The sequence below is a fragment of the Silene latifolia genome, chromosome 9, assembly GCF_048544455.1.
Source record: "Silene latifolia isolate original U9 population chromosome 9, ASM4854445v1, whole genome shotgun sequence".
NCBI lineage: Eukaryota > Viridiplantae > Streptophyta > Magnoliopsida > Caryophyllales > Caryophyllaceae > Silene > Silene latifolia.
In genome coordinates, this window is record NC_133534.1 from 51,880,910 (window position 1) to 51,891,143 (window position 10,234).

The following is a 10,234-nucleotide window of genomic DNA, read 5'->3' on the forward strand; positions in this document are numbered from 1 at the left end:
CCAAACTGTCAGAGAGCTGTTGTTGGAGGCGAAGTACACCGTGGAGGAAATTGACCAAGCTTACGGACGGTCAGAGGATGCTGAAACTCGGCCCGGGGTAGGTGATGAGGTGCATGAGCAAGTTCATTGGGAGGGATTGAAAGAAAATGTTGAAAGATTGTCAAACAATCAACCGTCAGATAAGGAGATGGAAAAATCTACGGTCCCATCATTGCCAATGGATACACAAGAATTGATGGAGTGTATATTTTCTACTGCTGAAATCAAGGAAGATTTATGTGGACTTCCAGCGGACGGGAGTGGTCCTGGTGGCAAGGTAAGTTTGTTAATTTGCGCTAAATACTTGTTATACATTCGTTTTTTTTTTAATTGGTCATGTATAACTCTAAGTAGATAAAGTATAACTTTGTTAAAACTTATGATGAGGCCTTGTAACTGTAGTGGCTCTTTGTATAACTTTATCTTTCAATCTGTACAACTGCAACTGCCGTTTGGTACAACTCTTAACCATATGTGTATAACTCTAACTCAAAAATGTATAACTCTTATAGCATATTTGTAATACTTCACACATGTGTATAACTCTTGCCCTTCTATGTATAACTGTAATTCATTGTTTCTGTAACTCTGTGACCTCTTTGTATCACTTTTAGAGTTATACCTGTAACTTTTTTGATACAAAAGCATGGTGTTTAATTTTATTATTTTTTATTCAGGCCATTGTACTAAAGGATGTAATTAAGAATGTTGAACAACATTCTAACAACGGGGGTGAAAACGTAGTTGTTGCCGATGGTGCGGAGGTCACCCCGGGGGATCCTTCAACGGAATGGAGTGGAAATCAAATCCCTCTGACTTTCATGAGCATGGCAGATGTGAATGAGGCATTTGCCGGGGTTGATGAGCAAACGATTAGTGCGGCTAAATAAGGTGTGGTAGTTGAAATCGCTGGTGCTAGGGTTGAGCCGGTTGCACCACCCCCCCCCCCCCCCATTTTATGTGCCGCGATGTGACATCATCCACCATCCTTTCTTACTACATTCAACTGTCCCCTTTCCGTGTATGGACATTGTACCTGAGAACCTAGGTTGTTCTGAGGATTGCGGGGCACCCGAACCTGACCAGCACGTATGCTCACAGTTGCTGCGATTTAACAAGGAACGTTTCAGGACGGTGTTCAGGGTGAAGAAGGATGTAATGGATTATGTCTTTGATCAATTCCACGACCATAATAAAGAGTAAGTAAAAGATAAGTTTTACCTATATTTCAATACGACAATGAAACAGGTCATGAACAACACTTGTTGTGTGTCTCATTTTGCTAATCCTTTATAGGGAACAATTGGTGACATATAACACCCCAAATTGCAAAACGCGTATTGATCTCCAGACGTTGATGCCTGGGTCTTAGATTATGGCCAATGTCATCGACTACTGGTCTGTACTACTCAATCAGCTTACGCACGCGAACACCGCAGCTGTTGGAAGTTCGCGCTGTTTCTTTGGCCTAGGTCACGCTGTAAGTGTGCTCGAACTCCGCAAGTTATTTTGTGACAAAATGTACGTAACTTGTGATATAAGCTGTCAACCCCCGTCTCTCATTTTTATAGGCCCTAGCAATTGCAATTTGGCAAGGCAGCAAAAAAAACTTGGTTGTTGATCATTCTGAAGGCTTTTGTGCCTCGTGGGACATGTGGCAAGAGTCGTGTTCTAGTCCATTCCAACTGGACTCTGATATGGTGAGCTCAGATATCAATATAGAGACATTTCCATACTGGAGTTATACATTATTTGCCTAGAGTTATACAGTATATGCTTAGAGTTATACAATATATACTTTGGAGTTATACATTAGATGCCTGGAGTTATACCTAGAGTTATACCTGGAGTTATACACTATACTGTATATGCTTACAGTTATACATTTTATGGCTAGAGTTATACATTTTATGCCTAGAGTTATACATTATATAACTTTAGTTTTCAGAATGGCTAGAGTTATACATTCTATGGCTAGAGTTATACATTATTTGCCTAGAGTTATACAGTATATGCTTAGAGTTTTGATGAGTGACTAACTTCACTCCTTAACTCTAGGCATAGAATGTATAACTCACTGCACATAATGTGCAACTGTAAGCATATGCCTAGAGTTGTACAATATATGCTTACAGTTGTACATTATGTGCAATGAGTTATACATTCTATGGTTAGAGTTATACATTATATGCCTAGAGTTATGGAGTGAAGTTAGCCACTCATCAAAACCCTGAGCATATACTGTACAACTCTAGGCATATAATGTATAACTCTAGAAATAGAATGTACAACTCTAGACATATAATGTATAACTCTAACCATAGAATGTATAATTCCAATTATGCACAATATGTATACCTCGAAGCTTCTAATTATATTTTATAACTCTTAGACTTTTGGTGCATGTTTGTAGGTTTTCGTCCCGGTAAGCACTGGCGATCAAGATCACTACTCTTACATTTGCATAAATTTCCTCTATGAGCAGATCGAGTACCTTGATAATCGTTCTTACGAGGACGATCTTCTGAAATTACCATATGGAGGGATTGCACGTATTACTGTAAGACTTATAAAACTAATGACTAGATTAATTTTCAGCTCCATTGTTTTGTTAATTGGTCTTCCCCTTTTAAACGCCTTGCCTAACTTCTGCCAGGCTGATGCGATGGGAAAGTATATGGTCTACAAAGGGCTTGACAAAGGGAAGAAAGTTGAAGGGTTTCCTTTTGTAAACATTAAATTCAACTGGCAGGGAGCAGGGTATACTGACAATGACTGTGGTCTTTACGTCATGGTTCATATGTTGCTGTACCGTGGAGAGCCATTCGAGTGTACCATAGGGACAAAGGACAACAATGACCTCATGCGAGCGGAAGTTGCTGCCACCCTTGTCCTCAGTGACATTAACGTGGATAGGGAAGCTGTGTTATCTAGGGTAACAGCTTTTAAGGAGGTTAAAGACCGTGAAATGGGGGAGCTGCGTGAGGCACAGAGGTTAGCCGGCAACACAAGTGGAAGGAAGAGAGGTGTCGGAGTTGCCGGAGAGAACAGTTCTGCTAAACGCCCTTGCTCCAAAGTCAGTTCAACCTATCGGACTCCACCTTCCCAATTAGCCCTGGGCCGGACGCCATCTAGTCGGGCCCTCTCAGCGGTCAATAGCCGCTCCCGGCGTAAGGGCGATGGCCTTGGTTGCACCACATATTGCGGGGAACTAGACGCCGACCTTACAGTGGTCGACAAGATGCTGAAGTCAAACAAGACATTAATTAGGGATATCCCGGTGTATGGCAAACAAGTGGCTGATTACGTTTTCCTTGATGACTACAAATTTCCAAATGGGTAAGCTGTCTAAAATCAACAGAACCACTTGAGTACTATTTTATGCTTTGTATAACTTCAACTATGAAATGTATAACTTTACCAACTAAAGTTATACATATTGTTAATAGAGTTACACATTCCTAATCTGCAGTTATATGTTTCATCACTGAAGTTATGCAGTCATTTTAATAGCAGTTACCTTCCCATTTAGTAGACGTTATAGCCTGACTAACACCTGCTGTCTGAACCACAGTGAACTACTTGTGAACTATTCCCGGCACGCAATAATTAATAGGTTGCAAATGTTGTCCATGCTCCCTGAGACGCCAATGGATGATTCAGCTATTGAGTGTTGGTCCTTGTTGCTTAATCGTTTGGAGGCAGGGGAGTGCGCGTTTTTTCGTTCGTCTTTCTTCGGTATCCGTCATATGGTATGGTTGTAATCAATCCTTTAATATGCTATAAGAGTTTCACATACCCTCTTTAGATTTATACTTTGAGGGTATGATATTTAAAACTTTCACAGTAGAAAATAAGACTAAAGTTATACATACCCTCTATGGAGTTACACATTTTGTTTTGAGAAGTTATTAACAGCCAGTATGAACTTAGGCATACTTCAATATGCTATAAGAGTTACTGTGCAACTCCATTGTACAACCCCTATAACTCCTTTGGTATTCTCATACATATACTTCTACTTGAGCAGGAAATAATCTTGAACATTGTATGAAACCCTGTCCAACAAACACAGAACACCGAAAGGTTGTACAATGTGTGGGACGTCTTCAGAATCGACAGTGGAAAAGATTTCAGCTTGAAGGCTGATTTAATCTTCGTACCCATTAATATTGAAGCCCATTATGCATGTGCGTGTATAAACTCTAATTCACGTACGATTGATCTTCTTGACAATAAGTACTACTCAAGTTCGGGCCAGTCGGAGATATACAAAGCGTGTCACATAATTGTAAGTGGAATTAAATTGTAATTACGTTCAACTCAAAAGTGTTGTCACCGCTTTACAATTTCACTTTTTGACGTTTCTTGTTTTTGCCAGGCGAGCCTCATGAGCGACTATCTGGAGTCTAGGGACGAGGACAAGGACAGAGGGAAAGACCTACCGGAGTTCCAGTTTCGTCAGATCCAGTTTGCTTGGCATAAGCAAACGATTAACGACACCGAGTCTGGCTTGTTCACCATGATGCACATGTTAATGTACGAGGGTGATAGTTTTGGTCACGTTGATCTTGAGAGGAAGGTGAACCGTCTATCTTTGGTAATCCAGCTGGCAGCGACGCTTATCCTAGCTGACATGAACATCATCGGGCAAGGAGTTCTGACCAAGGTCAACGATTTCATTGGCGAGAAAGACCAGATCCTGAAGCAACTAGAAGCCAGATGAAAAATGGCGCGGAAAGCAGATAAAAAACCTGGGAAAAAATAGAATGTATTTCCATTCATTTTGTAGTCTCTGTTTTTGCAACTCTAGTATGTTGTCAAGAAACTCCTTAACAACTTAGACAACTTTTTTGGAATAGATTGTTATTATATCATCTTGGTCTGTCATAATTAAAATCCAAGTTATACAGATAAGAATTAGAGTTATACACTCTGTGAAGTAAAGTTATACAAATTGTGTACAGGAGTTATACAACACATGACTGCAGTTATGAAAAAGGCAAAATTTATTAGACAGTTATGAGTTATACAAAAAATAACAAGAGTTATACAAATTGTGTACAAGAGTTATACAACACATGACTGCAGTTATGAAAAAGCAAAATTTATTAGACAGTTATGAGTTATACAAAAAATAACAAGAGTTATACAAATTGTGTACAAGAGTCATACAACACATGACTTTAGTCAAATATATCAACAATTATAGAAACAAGGGCAAAAGATACACATAATTAGAAGTGTTATACAAATAACTATAAGAGTTATACACTCTGTGAAGTACAGTTATCCATATATGGGTAAGAGTTTTACTTAAACCCACTGAAGTTATAATTCGTTCTTTATCAAACTTTTAAATATTGGATTTTTTTTACATGAACAAAAGTCATCCAAATTGTGTAAAAGAGTGATACAACATTAGCTTGAAATTTCACACTCATATTACTGAAGTTATACAATCTGGAAGGTGAAGTGATGTGACCATAATTAGCGCATATTTAGCCCCCGAATTAGCCTTGTTCCCATGCTTTTTAGTGCCTATTTGGGTCATTTCTTGTCTTTAGTTCTTTGTTTTGCATATTCTTTGAGATTTTGATCCCTTGGTAGGAAAGGAGTAAGAATTTTGCATTTCCATGGCAAAACAAGGCTAAATTGATTGTATTCAATGACCAAGCATCAAGAAGAGACAAGACTAGAAGGCCTTTGTACATATCATAGTAGAAAAACAATGTTGAGAAAGGATCCTTGCGTCCCCAAGGAAATCCCCAAGGAATTTATGAAGAAAAGGGAAGAAAAGAAGAAGAATTGACGCTGACCAACAATCCGAACGGATTGCAGACAATCCGTCCGTCCAGCCTCAACAATCTGAGCGTCCCTCCTTGGAATCCGCTCGGATTCCCCCTCAACAATCCGAGCGTTCCTCTCCTGAATCCGCTCGGATTGCACCACCCAAATCCGGCCGTCCCGACTCTAATCCGCCCGGATTACTGCACAGCACGGATTTCATTCTTCAAGCTACGAAAAGAGAAGCCCTTCTCTCAGAAAATACCGGGTCCTCCTTGCTCAACTTAAAAAGTGTAATTACTAGTTTAGCCCTTAGTTAACCCTAATGCATCCTCCCTAATTTTCACTATAAATACCCCATTAGTCTAATTAGAGGAGCATGTTCTTCTTATCAATATTTAGAGTAGTTAATATCAATCAAATCTCTCTTCAATATTGTAATCAAGTATTAATCAAGTTTTAATCCAAGTTTTAGTTCTTTAATCTCTCTCTTGTTCTTCCTCTATTTTGGGTAATTAGAAGATTATTGGGTTTATTGGGAGATTGAAAACCTTCCATCAATCATCAAGTTCTTCTATTATTCTTTGCATTATTATTTTGGAATCATTAGTAGGTATAATCTCTTAATCCCTTTTTAATTATTGCTAATTACTTTCATTTATTCATCATGTTTCATATTGTTGGTATGATTGACAACCTTGCTAGCATGATCAACATGATAATGAGTGAGTAGTCTCTTAGCTAGGGTTTAATGGGTGATTAGGGGAAACCAACATGGGGAATGATTCATGCTTAAATTAATATGCTTTCATATCTTATTTGCTTGCTTGTTTTGATCTTAATACATGCACATGTTATATTTGATGAAATGCTAAGCCTATGAATCCTTGCATTTACTATCATCTCCTATCCTTTCAACAAGACTTGTAAGACATAACCCAACTCGAGTCTTGTTAGACCATGCATGTGTTGAGTAGGAAAGATTAAGTCGACTTGTAGGTGTTGTACAATCTAATCGATTCGGCTCCGGGACCCAAACTTTCCTAGGATTGTAAGATATAACCCAACTCAATCCATCACAACAATAATTGCTTGCTTATAATTTGAGAACATGTTTGTATGATCATATCCCATGATTCCCCTATGAACCCATGACACCCTAGTGCCTTTAATCAATTGTTTACACCCCTTATTTTATTCATCTTGCTAGTTTATTTTCATTGTTATTTTAGTTTAGTGACCTTCTACACCAACCCAATTTGTGACACCCCTAGACACTACTAGTTACAATAGAATTCTCATTTCAATACCCGTCCCTTGGGATCAGACCTTTACTTGCCTCTTTACTAATTGTAGAGTTGTTTGTGAAGTATAAATTGTGTTTTGTATCGACCATTGACCAACGACCACATATACTTAATTGTGAACACGAAATGGCCTCGATCAAAAATGGCGCCGTTCTTGGGGACGGTGTTTAATTGATTTAAGATTTCTTTTTATTGCTATTAGTTGTGTCTTTCTTCACCTTGGGGAAGTAAAACTCCTCAAGGTTTGTTCTAATTGTTTTTGAGTTGTTTGATATTTTGCATGTCTAGAAGGTTACAAGGTGATTTGTTACCTTTTGACCGTGAAATCGAAAGAACCTTGACGAATAATAGAAGACTTGTTAGGAGGAATTTGAGAGGTGTTGGTGAAGTTGTTCAACCCACTAGTGAGTTTGTCAATCCTTTCGCAATAGAAGGAGAAGAGAACCCATTAAACAATACCACACAAAATCCACCTACAATGCCTAAATTCTCGTCACACTCTATACCCACCGAGGAGAATCTACCAAATGGTACTCCTACACCACAACATCTAAACGGAAATTTTATTGCCAAGTCCGCCTTCATCCAATTAGTTGAGAGGAGCCAATTTGGGGGATGCCTAGTGAAGACCCTCATTCTCATATGGAAACCTTTTGCGACTATTGTGATGCTATCTCTCAAACGGGCGTGACTCAAGACCAAATTAGATGGGTCTTATTTCCTTTTTCCTTATTCGGCACCGCAAAGCAATGGTTGAAGGGCCTTGATAAGGCCACCCTTGGAATAGATTCTTGGAAGAAGTTAGCTCTAGCTTTCTACAAAAAATTCTACCCACCGGAAAAGACTAACATGCTAAGAGCTCAAATTACGGGTTTTAAGCAAAGGGATGAAGAATCTTTGTATGAAGCTTGGGAGCGGTTCAAAGGTATTTGTCGCTCATGTCCTCACCATGGACTTAGCGAATGGTTTTTGGTACAACAATTTTGGAATGGTTTATATGAAGATTCTAGGAACATTCTCAATATGGGATCAAATGGAATGTTCACCGAAGTTGATGACAATCAAACATGGAACAAGATTGAGGAAATGGCGGTCCATAATTCACAATATAGTAGACCTCGCAAGTCTACTAGAGGAGGAAAGTATGAAGTGGACTCCGTTACTCAATTGGGTGCTCAACTTAGTGCTCACATTGACACAATCAACTTGAAGTTTGAACAAGCTATGGCTAGACTTGAGGAAAACTCAAAATCATCAAAGCATCATGTCAATGCCATGACAGCATCCTCATCAATCCCAAGTGGGATATGTGAGAATTGTGGAACTTTGGGTCATGACCCAAGTGAGTGTAGGGGAACAACCGAACAAGTTAATGCTTTCCAAGCTTACAAAAGTGGTACCCCTTATTCAAATTTTTACAATGAAAACACCAAGTTCCATCCAAATCTCTCATACAAAAGCCATAATGTTCAAAACCCTCAAACAACATACACTCCACCACCCATGAGAAACCAAAATCAAAGACCCTTTTACAATCAAAACCAAGGCTACCAAAATCAAAATCCATACAATCACCAAAATGACCAAGGCTTTGATGTCCAAAAAGCGGTCCTCCAAATGCAAAAGAATCAACAAGAATTTTTCACTCAAATGCAAAAAGATAGCCAAGCAAAAGACACCACCATCAACAACATTCTAGCTCACACCAAGATGTTGGAAACACAATTGACTCAACTAGCATCTTCAAGCTCACAAAGACAAAAGGGGCAATTACCACCTCAAAGTAATCCCCCTAGACATGAAACGGTTAGTGCCATTCACTTGAGAAATGGTACAAGGTATGAGGCACCGAAGAAGCAAGTTGAGGATGAAGTTGTGGAAGCTAGTGAAAAGGAAGAAATTGTGCAAAACTCCAAAGAAGGGGAATCATCAAAAGAAGAAAGTTCAAAGAAAAATGAAGACAAGGCCAAAGAGAAGGAGCCCATTGTGATTAGACTTCCTTTTCCAAGTCGTCAAGCCAAGCCCAAATTTGATGATCAACTTGGAAAGTTCATGGAGATTGTGAAGAACATAGAAGTATCAATTCCTTTCACGGAATTAATCAATCACGTTCCGGCCTATGCAAAGTACATGAAAGATATCCTCACAAAGAAGAAGTCGATCCGGAAACTTGAGACTATCGCCTTCACTAAGGTGAGTAGTGCAATACTTCAAGGGAGTTCACCTCCAAAGTTAAAGGATCCGGGAAGCTTCTCAATACCGTGTAGCATTGGCGACACGACGATCAACAAAGCCTTATGTGATCTAGGGGCTAGTGTGAGTGTCATGCCGTACTCGGTGAGTAAAAGGTTGGGGATGGGAGAGCTTAAATGCACCAATATCACACTCCAAATGGCCGATAGATCGACGAAGACACCATTAGGGATATGGGAAGATGTCCCCGTGCGAATTGGGAAGTTTTTCATCTCGGTGGACTTTGTCATTGTTGATATGGAGGAAGATTCCAACATTCCAATCATCTTAGGAAGACCTTTCCTACACACCGCGGGTGCGGTGATTGATGTGAAACATGGAGAGCTCACTCTAGAAGTGGAAGATGAAAGCATAACTTTTAATCTTGACAAAACCATGAGAGCTCCTCGTTTGCATGAGCCATGTTTCATGATTGATCATTATAGCCGGAAGGATGAAAGGAAGAAATCGGAACTCCAATGGAAGAAGAAAGATGAAGATGCTCCATTCAAAGAGCAAGTGAATTATGACAATGAGAGCTTGCAAGGCTCATCAAAATCAACCAAGGAAGAAGAGGATGGCCTCATTGGCCAAGAGAAGAAATTGGGAGAGTTGTCTCCATCTAAGCAAGAGATTTTCAATGATCAACTCAATGAAGTTTGTGGTCTTTGGGACGACGAGTTTGAAGGGATTTTTAATCCCTACATTGGGCATGCCATCGATCATGATCAACAACAAGGGGCACGGTCTATTGAGGACCTCTACCATAATAATGAACAAGCTTTTGATTACTTTTTCAAGGTGTTGAGCAACATCAACAACACCTTGAACATGCCCCCTTGACATCTCATCAAGAATGAGAGTTTGGT

General features: G+C 39.4%; 1 non-coding gene across 1 annotated transcript; it reads right to left on the reverse strand.

Annotated features, from left to right (window-relative positions):
* Window positions 1-7,982: 7,982 nt before the first annotated feature.
* LOC141602774 (small nucleolar RNA R71) lies at window positions 7,983-8,089 on the reverse strand. The gene has a single exon (XR_012524684.1). It is a non-coding gene; the product is annotated as a small nucleolar RNA R71 (small nucleolar RNA).
* Window positions 8,090-10,234: the final 2,145 nt, after the last annotated feature.